This window comes from Eucyclogobius newberryi, unplaced genomic scaffold (genome assembly GCF_026437365.1).
Source record: "Eucyclogobius newberryi isolate DKJ021-1_F unplaced genomic scaffold, fEucNew1.0.hap1 SCAF_199, whole genome shotgun sequence".
In the NCBI taxonomy this organism is placed as follows: domain Eukaryota; kingdom Metazoa; phylum Chordata; class Actinopteri; order Gobiiformes; family Gobiidae; genus Eucyclogobius; species Eucyclogobius newberryi.
The window spans coordinates 107,939-128,149 of record NW_027315833.1 but is presented as its reverse complement, the minus strand read 5'-3'; positions in this window follow the sequence as shown (position 1 = coordinate 128,149).

Genomic DNA, 20,211 nt, shown 5'->3' with positions numbered 1-20,211 from the left:
GATGAGACTCTAAGTAATGATGAGACTAAGTAATGATGAGACTCTAAGTAATGATGAGACTAAGTAATGATGAGACTCTAAGTAATGATGAGACTCTAAGTAATGATGAGACTAAGTAATGATGAGACTCTAAGTAACGATGAGATTCTAAGTAATGATGAGACTAAGTAATGATCAGACTCTAAGTAATGATGAGACTCTAAGTAATGATGAGCCTCTAAGTAACAATGAGACTCTAAGTAATGATGAGACTAAGTAATGATGAGACTAAGTAATGATGAGACTCTAAGTAATGATGAGCCTCTAAGTAACAATGAGACTCTAAGTAATGATGAGACTAAGTAATGATGAGACTCTAATTAATGATGAGACTCTAAGTAATGATGAGACTCTAAGTAATGATGAGACTAAGTAATGATGAGACTCTAAGTAATGATTAGACTAAGTAATGATGAGACTCTAAGTAACGATGAGACTCTAAGTAACGATTAGACTCTAAGTAATGATGAAACTAAGTAATGATGAGACTAAGTAATGATGTGAGACTAAGTAATGATGAGACTCTAAGTAATGATAAGACTCTAAGTAATGATGAGACTAAGTAATGATGAGACTCTAAGTAACGATGAGACTCTAAGTAACGATGAGACTCTAAGTAACGATGAGACTCTAAGTAATGATGAGACTCTAAGTAATGATGAGATTAAGTAATGATGAGACTAAGTAATGATGAGACTCTTAATAACGATGAGACTAAGTAATGATGAGACTCTAAGTAATGATGAGACTAAGTAATGATGAGACTAAGTAATGATGAGACTAAGTAATGATGAGACTCTAAGTAATGATGTGACTAAGTAATGATGAGACTAAGTAATGATGAGACTCTAAGTAATGATGAGACTCTAAGTAATGATGACTCTAAGTAACGATGAGACTCTAAGTAATGATGAGACTAAGTAATGATGAGACTCTAAGTAATGATGAGACTAAGTAATGATGAGACTCTAAGTAACTATGAGACTCTAAGTAATGATGAGACTAAGTAATGACGAGAGACTAAGTAATGATGAGACTAAGTAATGATGAGACTCTAAGTAATGATGAGACTCTAAGTAATGATGAGACTAAGTAATGATGAGACTAAGTAATGATGAGACTAAGTAATGATGAGACTCTAAGTAATGATGAGACTCTAAGTAATGATGAGACTCTAAATAATAATGAGACTCTAAGTAATGATGAGACTAAGTAATGATGAGATTAAGTAATGATGAGACTAAGTAATGATGGGACTCTTAATAACGATGAGACTAAGTAATGATGAGACTCTAAGTAATGATGAGACTCTAAGTAATGATGAGACTAAGTAATGATGAGACTCTAAGTAATGATGAGACTAAGTAATGATGAGACTCTAAGTAACGATTAGACTCTAAGTAATGATGAGACTAAGTAATGATGAGACTAAGTAATGATGAGACTAAGCAATGATGAGACTCATAGTAATGATGAGACTCTAAGTAATGATGAGACTCTAAGTAATGATGAGACTCTAAGTAATGATGAGACTAAGTAATGATGAGACTAAGTAATAATGAGACTCTAAGTAATGATGAGACTCTAAGTAATGATGAGACTAAGTAATGATGAGACTCTAAGTAATGATGAGACTAAGTAATGATGAGACTAAGTAATGATGAGACTAAGTAATGATGAGACTCATAGTAATGATGAGACTCTAAGTAACGATGAGACTAAGTAATGATGAGACTCTAAGTAATGATGAGACTAAGTGATGATGAGACTCTAAGTAATGATGAGACTAAGTAATGATGAGACTAAGTAATGATGAGACTAAGTAATGATGAGACTCTAAGTAATGATGAGACTCTAAGTAACGATGAGACTCTAAGTAACGATGAGACTCTAAGTTATGATGAGACTAAGTAATGATGAGACTCTAAGTAATGATGAGACCAAGTAATGATGAGACTCTAAGTAATGATGAGACTCTAAGTAATGATGAGACTCTAAGTAACGATGAGACTCTAAGTAACGATGAGACTCTAAGTAACGATTAGACTAAGTAATGATGAGACTAAGTAATGATGAGACTAAGTAATGATGAGACTCTAAGTAATGATGAGACTCTAAGTAATGAGACTCTAAGTAATGATGAGACTCTAAGTAATGATGAGACTAAGTAATGATGAGACTCTAAGTAATGATGAGACTCTAAGTAATGATGAGACTCTAAGTAACGATGAGACTCTAAGTAACGATGAGACTCTAAGTAACGATTAGACTAAGTAATGATGAGACTAAGTAATGATGAGACTAAGTAATGATGAGACTCTAAGTAATGATGAGACTCTAAGTAATGATGAGACTCTAAGTAATGATGAGACTAAGTAATGATGAGACTCTAAGTAATGATGAGACTAAGTAATGATGAGACTCTAAGTAATGATGAGACTCTAAGTAACGATTAGACTAAGTAATGATGAGACTAAGTAATGATTAGACTAAGTAATGATGAGACTCTAAGTAATGATGAGACTAAGTAATGATGAGACTCTAAGTAATGATGAGACTCTAAGTAATGATGAGACTAAGTAATGATGAGACTCTAAGTAACGATGAGATTCTAAGTAATGATGAGACTAAGTAATGATCAGACTCTAAGTAATGATGAGACTCTAAGTAATGATGAGCCTCTAAGTAACAATGAGACTCTAAGTAATGATGAGACTAAGTAATGATGAGACTAAGTAATGATGAGACTCTAAGTAATGATGAGCCTCTAAGTAACAATGAGACTCTAAGTAATGATGAGACTAAGTAATGATGAGACTCTAATTAATGATGAGACTCTAAGTAATGATGAGACTCTAAGTAATGATGAGACTAAGTAATGATGAGACTCTAAGTAATGATTAGACTAAGTAATGATGAGACTCTAAGTAACGATGAGACTCTAAGTAACGATTAGACTCTAAGTAATGATGAAACTAAGTAATGATGAGACTAAGTAATGATGTGAGACTAAGTAATGATGAGACTCTAAGTAATGATAAGACTCTAAGTAATGATGAGACTAAGTAATGATGAGACTCTAAGTAACGATGAGACTCTAAGTAACGATGAGACTCTAAGTAACGATGAGACTCTAAGTAATGATGAGACTCTAAGTAATGATGAGATTAAGTAATGATGAGACTAAGTAATGATGGGACTCTTAATAACGATGAGACTAAGTAATGATGAGACTCTAAGTAATGATGAGACTAAGTAATGATGAGACTAAGTAATGATGAGACTAAGTAATGATGAGACTCTAAGTAATGATGTGACTAAGTAATGATGAGACTAAGTAATGATGAGACTCTAAGTAATGATGAGACTCTAAGTAATGATGACTCTAAGTAACGATGAGACTCTAAGTAATGATGAGACTAAGTAATGATGAGACTCTAAGTAACTATGAGACTCTAAGTAATGATGAGACTAAGTAATGATGAGAGACTAAGTAATGATGAGACTAAGTAATGATGAGACTCTAAGTAATGATGAGACTCTAAGTAATGATGAGACTAAGTAATGATGAGACTAAGTAATGATGAGACTAAGTAATGATGAGACTCTAAGTAATGATGTGACTAAGTAATGATGAGACTAAGTAATGATGAGACTCTAAGTAATGATGAGACTCTAAGTAATGATGACTCTAAGTAACGATGAGACTCTAAGTAATGATGAGACTAAGTAATGATTAGACTAAGTAATGATGAGACTCTAAGTAATGATGAGACTCTAAGTAATGATGAGACTAAGTAATGATGAGACTCTAAGTTATGATGAGACTAAGTAATGATGAGACTAAGTAATGATGAGACTCTAAGTAACAATGAGACTCTAAGTAACGATTAGACTCTAAGTAATGATGAGACTAAGTAATGATGAGACTAAGTAATGATGAGACTCTAAGTAATGATGAGACTCTAAGTAATGATGAGACTAAGTAATGATGAAACTCTAAGTAATGATGAGACTCTAAGTAATGATGAGACTAAGTAATGATGAGAGACTAAGTAATGATGAGACTAAGTAATGATGAGACTCTAAGTAATGATGAGACTCTAAGTAATGATGAGACTAAGTAATGATGAGACTAAGTAATGATGAGACTAAGTAATGATGAGACTCTAAGTAATGATGAGACTCTAAGTAATGATGAGACTCTAAATAATAATGAGACTCTAAGTAATGATGAGACTAAGTAATGATGAGACTCTAAGTAACGATGAGACTCTAAGTAACGATTAGACTCCAAGTAACGATTAGACTCTAAGTAATGATGAGACTAAGTAATGATGTAAGACTAAGTAATCATGTGAGACTAAGTAATGATGAGACTCTAAGTAATGATGAGACTCTAAGTAATGATGAGACTCTAAGTAACGATGAGACTCTAAGTAACGATGAGACTCTAAGTAATGATGAGATTAAGTAATGATGAGATTAAGTAATGATGAGACTAAGTAATGATGGGACTCTTAATAACGATGAGACTAAGTGATGATGAGACTCTAAGTAATGATGAGACTAAGTAATGATGAGACTAAGTAATGATGAGACTAAGTAATGATGAGACTCTAAGTAATGATGAGACTCTGTAATGATGAGACTCTAAGTTATGATGAGACTAAGTAATGATGAGACTCTAAGTAATGATGAGACCAAGTAATGATGAGACTCTAAGTAATGATGAGACTCTAAGTAATGATGAGACTCTAAGTAACGATGAGACTCTAAGTAACGATTAGACTAAGTAATGATGAGACTAAGTAATGATGAGACTAAGTAATGATGAGACTCTAAGTAATGATGAGACTCTAAGTAATGAGACTCTAAGTAATGATGAGACTCTAAGTAATGATGAGACTAAGTAATGATGAGACTCTAAGTAATGATGAGACTCTAAGTAATGATGAGACTCTAAGTAACGATGAGACTCTAAGTAACGATGAGACTCTAAGTAACGATTAGACTAAGTAATGATGAGACTAAGTAATGATGAGACTAAGTAATGATGAGACTCTAAGTAATGATGAGACTCTAAGTAATGATGAGACTCTAAGTAATGATGAGACTAAGTAATGATGAGACTCTAAGTAATGATGAGACTAAGTAATGATGAGACTCTAAGTAATGATGAGACTCTAAGTAACGATTAGACTAAGTAATGATGAGACTAAGTAATGATTAGACTAAGTAATGATGAGACTCTAAGTAATGATGAGACTAAGTAATGATGAGACTCTAAGTAATGATGAGACTCTAAGTAATGATGAGACTAAGTAATGATGAGACTCTAAGTAACGATGAGATTCTAAGTAATGATGAGACTAAGTAATGATCAGACTCTAAGTAATGATGAGACTCTAAGTAATGATGAGCCTCTAAGTAACAATGAGACTCTAAGTAATGATGAGACTAAGTAATGATGAGACTAAGTAATGATGAGACTCTAAGTAATGATGAGCCTCTAAGTAACAATGAGACTCTAAGTAATGATGAGACTAAGTAATGATGAGACTCTAATTAATGATGAGACTCTAAGTAATGATGAGACTCTAAGTAATGATGAGACTAAGTAATGATGAGACTCTAAGTAATGATTAGACTAAGTAATGATGAGACTCTAAGTAACGATGAGACTCTAAGTAACGATTAGACTCTAAGTAATGATGAAACTAAGTAATGATGAGACTAAGTAATGATGTGAGACTAAGTAATGATGAGACTCTAAGTAATGATAAGACTCTAAGTAATGATGAGACTAAGTAATGATGAGACTCTAAGTAACGATGAGACTCTAAGTAACGATGAGACTCTAAGTAACGATGAGACTCTAAGTAATGATGAGACTCTAAGTAATGATGAGATTAAGTAATGATGAGACTAAGTAATGATGGGACTCTTAATAACGATGAGACTAAGTAATGATGAGACTCTAAGTAATGATGAGACTAAGTAATGATGAGACTAAGTAATGATGAGACTAAGTAATGATGAGACTCTAAGTAATGATGTGACTAAGTAATGATGAGACTAAGTAATGATGAGACTCTAAGTAATGATGAGACTCTAAGTAATGATGACTCTAAGTAACGATGAGACTCTAAGTAATGATGAGACTAAGTAATGATGAGACTCTAAGTAACTATGAGACTCTAAGTAATGATGAGACTAAGTAATGATGAGAGACTAAGTAATGATGAGACTAAGTAATGATGAGACTCTAAGTAATGATGAGACTCTAAGTAATGATGAGACTAAGTAATGATGAGACTAAGTAATGATGAGACTAAGTAATGATGAGACTCTAAGTAATGATGTGACTAAGTAATGATGAGACTAAGTAATGATGAGACTCTAAGTAATGATGAGACTCTAAGTAATGATGACTCTAAGTAACGATGAGACTCTAAGTAATGATGAGACTAAGTAATGATTAGACTAAGTAATGATGAGACTCTAAGTAATGATGAGACTCTAAGTAATGATGAGACTAAGTAATGATGAGACTCTAAGTTATGATGAGACTAAGTAATGATGAGACTAAGTAATGATGAGACTCTAAGTAACAATGAGACTCTAAGTAACGATTAGACTCTAAGTAATGATGAGACTAAGTAATGATGAGACTAAGTAATGATGAGACTCTAAGTAATGATGAGACTCTAAGTAATGATGAGACTAAGTAATGATGAAACTCTAAGTAATGATGAGACTCTAAGTAATGATGAGACTAAGTAATGATGAGAGACTAAGTAATGATGAGACTAAGTAATGATGAGACTCTAAGTAATGATGAGACTCTAAGTAATGATGAGACTAAGTAATGATGAGACTAAGTAATGATGAGACTAAGTAATGATGAGACTCTAAGTAATGATGAGACTCTAAGTAATGATGAGACTCTAAATAATAATGAGACTCTAAGTAATGATGAGACTAAGTAATGATGAGACTCTAAGTAACGATGAGACTCTAAGTAACGATTAGACTCCAAGTAACGATTAGACTCTAAGTAATGATGAGACTAAGTAATGATGTAAGACTAAGTAATCATGTGAGACTAAGTAATGATGAGACTCTAAGTAATGATGAGACTCTAAGTAATGATGAGACTCTAAGTAACGATGAGACTCTAAGTAACGATGAGACTCTAAGTAATGATGAGATTAAGTAATGATGAGATTAAGTAATGATGAGACTAAGTAATGATGGGACTCTTAATAACGATGAGACTAAGTGATGATGAGACTCTAAGTAATGATGAGACTAAGTAATGATGAGACTAAGTAATGATGAGACTAAGTAATGATGAGACTCTAAGTAATGATGAGACTCTGTAATGATGAGACTCTAAGTTATGATGAGACTAAGTAATGATGAGACTCTAAGTAATGATGAGACCAAGTAATGATGAGACTCTAAGTAATGATGAGACTCTAAGTAATGATGAGACTCTAAGTAACGATGAGACTCTAAGTAACGATGAGACTCTAAGTAACGATTAGACTAAGTAATGATGAGACTAAGTAATGATGAGACTAAGTAATGATGAGACTCTAAGTAATGATGAGACTCTAAGTAATGAGACTCTAAGTAATGATGAGACTCTAAGTAATGATGAGACTAAGTAATGATGAGACTCTAAGTAATGATGAGACTCTAAGTAATGATGAGACTCTAAGTAACGATGAGACTCTAAGTAACGATGAGACTCTAAGTAACGATTAGACTAAGTAATGATGAGACTAAGTAATGATGAGACTAAGTAATGATGAGACTCTAAGTAATGATGAGACTCTAAGTAATGATGAGACTCTAAGTAATGATGAGACTAAGTAATGATGAGACTCTAAGTAATGATGAGACTAAGTAATGATGAGACTCTAAGTAATGATGAGACTCTAAGTAACGATTAGACTAAGTAATGATGAGACTAAGTAATGATGAGACTAAGTAATGATGAGACTCTAAGTAATGATGAGACTCTAAGTAATGATGAGACTAAGTAATGATGAGACTCTAAGTAACGATGAGATTCTAAGTAATGATGAGACTAAGTAATGATCAGACTCTAAGTAATGATGAGACTCTAAGTAATGATGAGCCTCTAAGTAACAATGAGACTCTAAGTAATGATGAGACTAAGTAATGATGAGACTAAGTAATGATGAGACTCTAAGTAATGATGAGCCTCTAAGTAACAATGAGACTCTAAGTAATGATGAGACTAAGTAATGATGAGACTCTAATTAATGATGAGACTCTAAGTAATGATGAGACTCTAAGTAATGATGAGACTAAGTAATGATGAGACTCTAAGTAATGATTAGACTAAGTAATGATGAGACTCTAAGTAACGATGAGACTCTAAGTAACGATTAGACTCTAAGTAATGATGAAACTAAGTAATGATGAGACTAAGTAATGATGTGAGACTAAGTAATGATGAGACTCTAAGTAATGATAAGACTCTAAGTAATGATGAGACTAAGTAATGATGAGACTCTAAGTAACGATGAGACTCTAAGTAACGATGAGACTCTAAGTAACGATGAGACTCTAAGTAATGATGAGACTCTAAGTAATGATGAGATTAAGTAATGATGAGACTAAGTAATGATGGGACTCTTAATAACGATGAGACTAAGTAATGATGAGACTCTAAGTAATGATGAGACTAAGTAATGATGAGACTAAGTAATGATGAGACTAAGTAATGATGAGACTCTAAGTAATGATGTGACTAAGTAATGATGAGACTAAGTAATGATGAGACTCTAAGTAATGATGAGACTCTAAGTAATGATGACTCTAAGTAACGATGAGACTCTAAGTAATGATGAGACTAAGTAATGATGAGACTCTAAGTAATGATTAGACTAAGTAATGATGAGACTCTAAGTAATGATGAGACTCTAAGTAATGATGAGCCTCTAAGTAACAATGAGACTCTAAGTAATGATGAGACTAAGTAATGATGAGACTAAGTAATGATGAGACTCTAAGTAATGATGAGCCTCTAAGTAACAATGAGACTCTAAGTAATGATGAGACTAAGTAATGATGAGACTCTAATTAATGATGAGACTCTAAGTAATGATGAGACTCTAAGTAATGATGAGACTAAGTAATGATGAGACTCTAAGTAATGATTAGACTAAGTAATGATGAGACTCTAAGTAACGATGAGACTCTAAGTAACGATTAGACTCTAAGTAATGATGAAACTAAGTAATGATGAGACTAAGTAATGATGTGAGACTAAGTAATGATGAGACTCTAAGTAATGATAAGACTCTAAGTAATGATGAGACTAAGTAATGATGAGACTCTAAGTAACGATGAGACTCTAAGTAACGATGAGACTCTAAGTAACGATGAGACTCTAAGTAATGATGAGACTCTAAGTAATGATGAGATTAAGTAATGATGAGACTAAGTAATGATGGGACTCTTAATAACGATGAGACTAAGTAATGATGAGACTCTAAGTAATGATGAGACTAAGTAATGATGAGACTAAGTAATGATGAGACTAAGTAATGATGAGACTCTAAGTAATGATGTGACTAAGTAATGATGAGACTAAGTAATGATGAGACTCTAAGTAATGATGAGACTCTAAGTAATGATGACTCTAAGTAACGATGAGACTCTAAGTAATGATGAGACTAAGTAATGATGAGACTCTAAGTAATGATGAGACTAAGTAATGATGAGACTCTAAGTAACTATGAGACTCTAAGTAATGATGAGACTAAGTAATGATGAGAGACTAAGTAATGATGAGACTAAGTAATGATGAGACTCTAAGTAATGATGAGACTCTAAGTAATGATGAGACTAAGTAATGATGAGACTAAGTAATGATGAGACTAAGTAATGATGAGACTCTAAGTAATGATGAGACTCTAAGTAATGATGAGACTCTAAATAATAATGAGACTCTAAGTAATGATGAGACTAAGTAATGATGAGATTAAGTAATGATGAGACTAAGTAATGATGGGACTCTTAATAACGATGAGACTAAGTAATGATGAGACTCTAAGTAATGATGAGACTCTAAGTAATGATGAGACTAAGTAATGATGAGACTCTAAGTAATGATGAGACTAAGTAATGATGAGACTCTAAGTAACGATTAGACTCTAAGTAATGATGAGACTAAGTAATGATGAGACTAAGTAATGATGAGACTAAGCAATGATGAGACTCATAGTAATGATGAGACTCTAAGTAATGATGAGACTCTAAGTAATGATGAGACTCTAAGTAATGATGAGACTAAGTAATGATGAGACTAAGTAATAATGAGACTCTAAGTAATGATGAGACTCTAAGTAATGATGAGACTAAGTAATGATGAGACTCTAAGTAATGATGAGACTAAGTAATGATGAGACTAAGTAATGATGAGACTAAGTAATGATGAGACTCATAGTAATGATGAGACTCTAAGTAACGATGAGACTAAGTAATGATGAGACTCTAAGTAATGATGAGACTAAGTGATGATGAGACTCTAAGTAATGATGAGACTAAGTAATGATGAGACTAAGTAATGATGAGACTAAGTAATGATGAGACTCTAAGTAATGATGAGACTCTAAGTAACGATGAGACTCTAAGTAACGATGAGACTCTAAGTTATGATGAGACTAAGTAATGATGAGACTCTAAGTAATGATGAGACCAAGTAATGATGAGACTCTAAGTAATGATGAGACTCTAAGTAATGATGAGACTCTAAGTAACGATGAGACTCTAAGTAACGATGAGACTCTAAGTAACGATTAGACTAAGTAATGATGAGACTAAGTAATGATGAGACTAAGTAATGATGAGACTCTAAGTAATGATGAGACTCTAAGTAATGAGACTCTAAGTAATGATGAGACTCTAAGTAATGATGAGACTAAGTAATGATGAGACTCTAAGTAATGATGAGACTCTAAGTAATGATGAGACTCTAAGTAACGATGAGACTCTAAGTAACGATGAGACTCTAAGTAACGATTAGACTAAGTAATGATGAGACTAAGTAATGATGAGACTAAGTAATGATGAGACTCTAAGTAATGATGAGACTCTAAGTAATGATGAGACTCTAAGTAATGATGAGACTAAGTAATGATGAGACTCTAAGTAATGATGAGACTAAGTAATGATGAGACTCTAAGTAATGATGAGACTCTAAGTAACGATTAGACTAAGTAATGATGAGACTAAGTAATGATGAGACTAAGTAATGATGAGACTCTAAGTAATGATGAGACTCTAAGTAATGATGAGACTAAGTAATGATGAGACTCTAAGTAACGATGAGATTCTAAGTAATGATGAGACTAAGTAATGATCAGACTCTAAGTAATGATGAGACTCTAAGTAATGATGAGCCTCTAAGTAACAATGAGACTCTAAGTAATGATGAGACTAAGTAATGATGAGACTAAGTAATGATGAGACTCTAAGTAATGATGAGCCTCTAAGTAACAATGAGACTCTAAGTAATGATGAGACTAAGTAATGATGAGACTCTAATTAATGATGAGACTCTAAGTAATGATGAGACTCTAAGTAATGATGAGACTAAGTAATGATGAGACTCTAAGTAATGATTAGACTAAGTAATGATGAGACTCTAAGTAACGATGAGACTCTAAGTAACGATTAGACTCTAAGTAATGATGAAACTAAGTAATGATGAGACTAAGTAATGATGTGAGACTAAGTAATGATGAGACTCTAAGTAATGATAAGACTCTAAGTAATGATGAGACTAAGTAATGATGAGACTCTAAGTAACGATGAGACTCTAAGTAACGATGAGACTCTAAGTAACGATGAGACTCTAAGTAATGATGAGACTCTAAGTAATGATGAGATTAAGTAATGATGAGACTAAGTAATGATGGGACTCTTAATAACGATGAGACTAAGTAATGATGAGACTCTAAGTAATGATGAGACTAAGTAATGATGAGACTAAGTAATGATGAGACTAAGTAATGATGAGACTCTAAGTAATGATGTGACTAAGTAATGATGAGACTAAGTAATGATGAGACTCTAAGTAATGATGAGACTCTAAGTAATGATGACTCTAAGTAACGATGAGACTCTAAGTAATGATGAGACTAAGTAATGATGAGACTCTAAGTAATGATTAGACTAAGTAATGATGAGACTCTAAGTAATGATGAGACTCTAAGTAATGATGAGCCTCTAAGTAACAATGAGACTCTAAGTAATGATGAGACTAAGTAATGATGAGACTAAGTAATGATGAGACTCTAAGTAATGATGAGCCTCTAAGTAACAATGAGACTCTAAGTAATGATGAGACTAAGTAATGATGAGACTCTAATTAATGATGAGACTCTAAGTAATGATGAGACTCTAAGTAATGATGAGACTAAGTAATGATGAGACTCTAAGTAATGATTAGACTAAGTAATGATGAGACTCTAAGTAACGATGAGACTCTAAGTAACGATTAGACTCTAAGTAATGATGAAACTAAGTAATGATGAGACTAAGTAATGATGTGAGACTAAGTAATGATGAGACTCTAAGTAATGATAAGACTCTAAGTAATGATGAGACTAAGTAATGATGAGACTCTAAGTAACGATGAGACTCTAAGTAACGATGAGACTCTAAGTAACGATGAGACTCTAAGTAATGATGAGACTCTAAGTAATGATGAGATTAAGTAATGATGAGACTAAGTAATGATGGGACTCTTAATAACGATGAGACTAAGTAATGATGAGACTCTAAGTAATGATGAGACTAAGTAATGATGAGACTAAGTAATGATGAGACTAAGTAATGATGAGACTCTAAGTAATGATGTGACTAAGTAATGATGAGACTAAGTAATGATGAGACTCTAAGTAATGATGAGACTCTAAGTAATGATGACTCTAAGTAACGATGAGACTCTAAGTAATGATGAGACTAAGTAATGATGAGACTCTAAGTAATGATGAGACTAAGTAATGATGAGACTCTAAGTAACTATGAGACTCTAAGTAATGATGAGACTAAGTAATGATGAGAGACTAAGTAATGATGAGACTAAGTAATGATGAGACTCTAAGTAATGATGAGACTCTAAGTAATGATGAGACTAAGTAATGATGAGACTAAGTAATGATGAGACTAAGTAATGATGAGACTCTAAGTAATGATGAGACTCTAAGTAATGATGAGACTCTAAATAATAATGAGACTCTAAGTAATGATGAGACTAAGTAATGATGAGATTAAGTAATGATGAGACTAAGTAATGATGGGACTCTTAATAACGATGAGACTAAGTAATGATGAGACTCTAAGTAATGATGAGACTCTAAGTAATGATGAGACTAAGTAATGATGAGACTCTAAGTAATGATGAGACTAAGTAATGATGAGACTCTAAGTAACGATTAGACTCTAAGTAATGATGAGACTAAGTAATGATGAGACTAAGTAATGATGAGACTAAGCAATGATGAGACTCATAGTAATGATGAGACTCTAAGTAATGATGAGACTCTAAGTAATGATGAGACTCTAAGTAATGATGAGACTAAGTAATGATGAGACTAAGTAATAATGAGACTCTAAGTAATGATGAGACTCTAAGTAATGATGAGACTAAGTAATGATGAGACTCTAAGTAATGATGAGACTAAGTAATGATGAGACTAAGTAATGATGAGACTAAGTAATGATGAGACTCATAGTAATGATGAGACTCTAAGTAACGATGAGACTAAGTAATGATGAGACTCTAAGTAATGATGAGACTAAGTGATGATGAGACTCTAAGTAATGATGAGACTAAGTAATGATGAGACTAAGTAATGATGAGACTAAGTAATGATGAGACTCTAAGTAATGATGAGACTCTAAGTAACGATGAGACTCTAAGTAACGATGAGACTCTAAGTTATGATGAGACTAAGTAATGATGAGACTCTAAGTAATGATGAGACCAAGTAATGATGAGACTCTAAGTAATGATGAGACTCTAAGTAATGATGAGACTCTAAGTAACGATGAGACTCTAAGTAACGATGAGACTCTAAGTAACGATTAGACTAAGTAATGATGAGACTAAGTAATGATGAGACTAAGTAATGATGAGACTCTAAGTAATGATGAGACTCTAAGTAATGAGACTCTAAGTAATGATGAGACTCTAAGTAATGATGAGACTAAGTAATGATGAGACTCTAAGTAATGATGAGACTCTAAGTAATGATGAGACTCTAAGTAACGATGAGACTCTAAGTAACGATGAGACTCTAAGTAACGATTAGACTAAGTAATGATGAGACTAAGTAATGATGAGACTAAGTAATGATGAGACTCTAAGTAATGATGAGACTCTAAGTAATGATGAGACTCTAAGTAATGATGAGACTAAGTAATGATGAGACTCTAAGTAATGATGAGACTAAGTAATGATGAGACTCTAAGTAATGATGAGACTCTAAGTAACGATTAGACTAAGTAATGATGAGACTAAGTAATGATGAGACTCTAAGTAATGATGAGACTCTAAGTAACGATGAGACTCTAAGTAACGATGAGACTCTAAGTAACGATTAGACTAAGTAATGATGAGACTAAGTAATGATGAGACTAAGTAATGATGAGACTCTAAGTAATGATGAGACTCTAAGTAATGATGAGACTCTAAGTAATGATGAGACTAAGTAATGATGAGACTCTAAGTAATGATGAGACTAAGTAATGATGAGACTCTAAGTAATGATGAGACTCTAAGTAACGATTAGACTAAGTAATGATGAGACTAAGTAATGATGAGACTAAGTAATGATGAGACTCTAAGTAATGATGAGACTAAGTAATGATGAGACTCTAAGTAATGATGAGACTCTAAGTAATGATGAGACTAAGTAATGATGAGACTCTAAGTAATGATGAGCCTCTAAGTAACAATGAGACTCTAAGTAATGATGAGACTAAGTAATGATGAGACTAAGTAATGATGAGACTCTAAGTAATGATGAGCCTCTAAGTAACAATGAGACTCTAAGTAATGATGAGACTAAGTAATGATGAGACTCTAATTAATGATGAGACTCTAAGTAATGATGAGACTCTAAGTAATGATGAGACTAAGTAATGATGAGACTCTAAGTAATGATTAGACTAAGTAATGATGAGACTCTAAGTAACGATGAGACTCTAAGTAACGATTAGACTCTAAGTAATGATGAAACTAAGTAATGATGAGACTAAGTAATGATGTGAGACTAAGTAATGATGAGACTCTAAGTAATGATAAGACTCTAAGTAATGATGAGACTAAGTAATGATGAGACTCTAAGTAACGATGCGACTCTAAGTAACGATGAGACTCTAAGTAACGATGAGACTCTAAGTAATGATGAGACTCTAAGTAATGATGAGATTAAGTAATGATGAGACTAAGTAATGATGGGACTCTTAATAACGATGAGACTAAGTAATGATGAGACTCTAAGTAATGATGAGACTAAGTAATGATGAGACTAAGTAATGATGAGACTAAGTAATGATGAGACTCTAAGTAATGATGTGACTAAGTAATGATGAGACTAAGTAATGATGAGACTCTAAGTAATGATGAGACTCTAAGTAATGATGACTCTAAGTAACGATGAGACTCTAAGTAATGATGAGACTAAGTAATGATGAGACTCTAAGTAATGATGAGACTAAGTAATGATGAGACTCTAAGTAACTATGAGACTCTAAGTAATGATGAGACTAAGTAATGATGAGAGACTAAGTAATGATGAGACTAAGTAATGATGAGACTCTAAGTAATGATGAGACTCTAAGTAATGATGAGACTAAGTAATGATGAGACTAAGTAATGATGAGACTAAGTAATGATGAGACTCTAAGTAATGATGAGACTCTAAGTAATGATGAGACTCTAAATAATAATGAGACTCTAAGTAATGATGAGACTAAGTAATAATGAGACTCTAAGTAACGATGAGACTCTAAGTAACGATTAGACTCCAAGTAACGATTAGACTCTAAGTAATGATGAGACTAAGTAATGATGTAAGACTAAGTAATCATGTGAGACTAAGTAATGATGAGACTCTAAGTAATGATGAGACTCTAAGTAATGATGAGACTCTAAGTAACGATGAGACTCTAAGTAACGATGAGACTCTAAGTAATGATGAGATTAAGTAATGATGAGATTAAGTAATGATGAGACTAAGTAATGATGGGACTCTTAATAACGATGAGACTAAGTGATGATGAGACTCTAAGTAATGATGAGACTAAGTAATGATGAGATTAAGTAATGATGAGACTAAGTAATGATGAGACTCTAAGTAACGATTAGACTAAGTAATGATGAGACTAAGTAATGATGAGACTGAGTAATGATGAGACTCTAAGTAATGATGAGACTAAGTAATGATGAGACTCTAAGTAATGATGAGACTCTAAGTAATGATGAGACTAAGTAATGATGAGACTCTAAGTAACGATGAGATTCTAAGTAATGATGAGACTAAGTAATGATCAGACTCTTAGTAATGATGAGACTCTAAGTAATGATGAGCCTCTAAGTAACAATAAGACTCTAAGTAATGATGAGACTAAGTAATGATAGACTAAGTAATGATGAGACTCTAAGTAATGATGAGCCTCTAAGTAACAATGAGACTCTAAGTAATGATGAGACTAAGTAATGATGAGATTAAGTAATGATGAGACTAAGTAATGATGGGACTCTTAATAACGATGAGACTAAGTAATGATGAGACTCTAAGTAATGATGAGACTAAGTAATGATGAGACTAAGTAATGATGAGACTAAGTAATGATGAGACTCTAAGTAATGATGTGACTAAGTAATGATGAGACTAAGTAATGATGAGACTCTAAGTAATGATGAGACTCTAAGTAATGATGACTCTAAGTAACGATGAGACTCTAAGTAATGATGAGACTAAGTAATGATGAGACTCTAAGTAATGATGAGACTAAGTAATGATGAGACTCTAAGTAACTATGAGACTCTAAGTAATGATGAGACTAAGTAATGATGAGAGACTAAGTAATGATGAGACTAAGTAATGATGAGACTCTAAGTAATGATGAGACTCTAAGTAATGATGAGACTAAGTAATGATGAGACTAAGTAATGATGAGACTAAGTAATGATGAGACTCTAAGTAATGATGAGACTCTAAGTAATGATGAGACTCTAAATAATAATGAGACTCTAAGTAATGATGAGACTAAGTAATAATGAGACTCTAAGTAACGATGAGACTCTAAGTAACGATTAGACTCCAAGTAACGATTAGACTCTAAGTAATGATGAGACTAAGTAATGATGTAAGACTAAGTAATCATGTGAGACTAAGTAATGATGAGACTCTAAGTAATGATGAGACTCTAAGTAATGATGAGACTCTAAGTAACGATGAGACTCTAAGTAACGATGAGACTCTAAGTAATGATGAGATTAAGTAATGATGAGATTAAGTAATGATGAGACTAAGTAATGATGGGACTCTTAATAACGATGAGACTAAGTGATGATGAGACTCTAAGTAATGATGAGACTAAGTAATAATGAGACTAAGTAATGATGAGACTAAGTAATGATGAGACTCTAAGTAATGATGAGACTCTGTAATGATGAGACTCTAAGTTATGATGAGACTAAGTAATGATGAGACTCTAAGTAATGATGAGACCAAGTAATGATGAGACTCTAAGTAATGATGAGACTCTAAGTAATGATGAGACTCTAAGTAATGATGAGACTAAGTAATGATGAGACTCTAAGTAATGATGAGACTAAGTAATGATGAGACTCTAAGTAATGATGAGACTCTAAGTAACGATGAGACTCTAAGTAACGATGAGACTCTAAGTAACGATTAGACTAAGTAATGATGAGACTAAGTAATGATGAGACTAAGTAATGATGAGACTCTAAGTAATGATGAGACTAAGTAATGATGAGACTCTAAGTAATGATGAGACTCTAAGTAATGATGAGACTAAGTAATGATGAGACTCTAAGTAACGATGAGATTCTAAGTAATGATGAGACTAAGTAATGATCAGACTCTAAGTAATGATGAGACTCTAAGTAATGATGAGCCTCTAAGTAACAATGAGACTCTAAGTAATGATGAGACTAAGTAATGATGAGACTAAGTAATGATGAGACTCTAATTAATGATGAGACTCTAAGTAACGATTAGACTCTAAGTAATGATGAGACTAAGAAATGATGAGACTAAGTAATGATGAGACTAAGTAATGATGAGACTAAGTAATGATGAGACTCTAAGTAATGATGAGACTCTAAGTAATGATGAGACTAAGTAATGATGAGACTAAGTAATGATGAGACTCTAAGTAATGATGAGACTCTAAGTAATGATGAGACTAAGTAATGATGAGACTCTAAGTAATGATGAGACTACGTAATGATGAGACTAAGTAATGATGAGACTCTAAGTAATGATGAGACTAAGTAATGATGAGACTCTAAGTAACGATTAGACTCTAAGTAATGATGAGACTAAGAAATGATGAGACTAAGTAATGATGAGACTAAGTAATGATGAGACTAAGTAATGATGAGACTCTAAGTAATGATGAGACTCTAAGTAATGATGAGACTAAGTAATGATGAGACTAAGTAATGATGAGACTCTAAGTAATGATGAGACTCTAAGTAATGATGAGACTAAGTAATGATGAGACTCTAAGTAATGATGAGACTACGTAATGATGAGACTAAGTAATGATGAGACTCTAAGTAATGATGAGACTAAGTAATGATGAGACTCTAAGTAACGATTAGACTCTAAGTAACGATTAGACTCTAAGTAATGATGAGACTAAGTAATGATGTGAGACTAAGTAATGATGTGAGACTAAGTAATGATGAGACTCTAAGTAATGATGAGACTCTAAGTAATGATGAGACTCTAAGTAACGATGATACTCTAAGTAACGATGAGACTCTAAGTAATGATGAGACTCTAAGTAACGATGAGACTCTAAGTAACGATGAGACTCTAAGTAACGATTAGACTCTAAGTAATGATGAGACTAAGTAATGATGAGACTAAGTAATGATGAGACTCTAAGTAATGATGAGACTCTAAGTAATGATGAGACTAAGTAATGATGAGACTCTAAGTAATAATGAGACTCTAAGTAACGATGAGATTAAGTAATGATGAGACTAAGTAATGATGGGACTCTTAATAACGATGAGACTAAGTAATGATGAGACTCTAAGTAATGATGAGACTCTAAGTAACGATGAGACTCTAAGTAACGATTAGACTCTAAGTAATGATGAGACTAAGTAATGATGAGACTAAGTAATGATGAGACTCTAAGTAATGATGAGACTCTAAGTAATGATGAGACTCTAAGTAATGATGAGACTAAGTAATGATGAGACTCTAAGTAATGATGAGACTAAGTAATGATGAGACTCTAAGTAACGATGAGACTCTAAGTAATGATGAGACTAAGTAATGATGAGACTAAGTAATGATGAGACTAAGCAATGATGAGACTCATAGTAATGATGAGACTCTAAGTAATGATGAGATTCTAAGTAATGATGAGACTAAGTAATGATGAGACTAAGTAATAATGAGACTCTAAGTAATGATGAGACTCTAAGTAATGATGAGACTAAGTAATGATGAGACTCTAAGTAATGATGAGACTAGGTAATGATGAGACTAAGTAATGATGAGACTAAGTAATGATGAGACTCATAGTAATGATGAGACTCTAAGTAACGATGAGACTAAGTAATGATGAGACTCTAAGTAATGATGAGACTAAGTAATGATGAGACTCTAAGTAATGATGAGACTCTAAGTAATGATGAGACTCTAAGTAATGATGAGACTAAGTAATGATGAGACTCTAAGTAACGATGAGACTAAGTAACGATTAGACTCTAAGTAATGATGAGACTAAGTAAAGATGAGACTCTAAGTAATGATGAGACTCTAAGTAATGATGAGACTCTAAGTAATGATGAGACTAAGTAATGATGAGACTAAGTAATGATGAGACTAAGTAATG